The following is a 244-nucleotide window of genomic DNA, read 5'->3' on the forward strand; positions in this document are numbered from 1 at the left end:
TTTCTACTGGCTATTATGTGTTCTGTCTTTTCCCGTGGTTAGAATATTTTGTCGCTCTATTCTAATGCAGTATACTAGTTCGTTATCTTATGGGCTAAATGATTATTATGATATAACACACGCACTTCTAGAATTATCATGTTACCAGAAGTCCTTCTTTAAAAACTTTTTCATTACAAGTGTACAATTTTCTTCTCACGTTCTGCACATGGCAAGGATGTCAGGTGTTGTTGCTAATACTCCT

This window comes from Penaeus monodon, chromosome 21 (assembly GCF_015228065.2).
Source record: "Penaeus monodon isolate SGIC_2016 chromosome 21, NSTDA_Pmon_1, whole genome shotgun sequence".
Lineage (NCBI taxonomy): Eukaryota > Metazoa > Arthropoda > Malacostraca > Decapoda > Penaeidae > Penaeus > Penaeus monodon.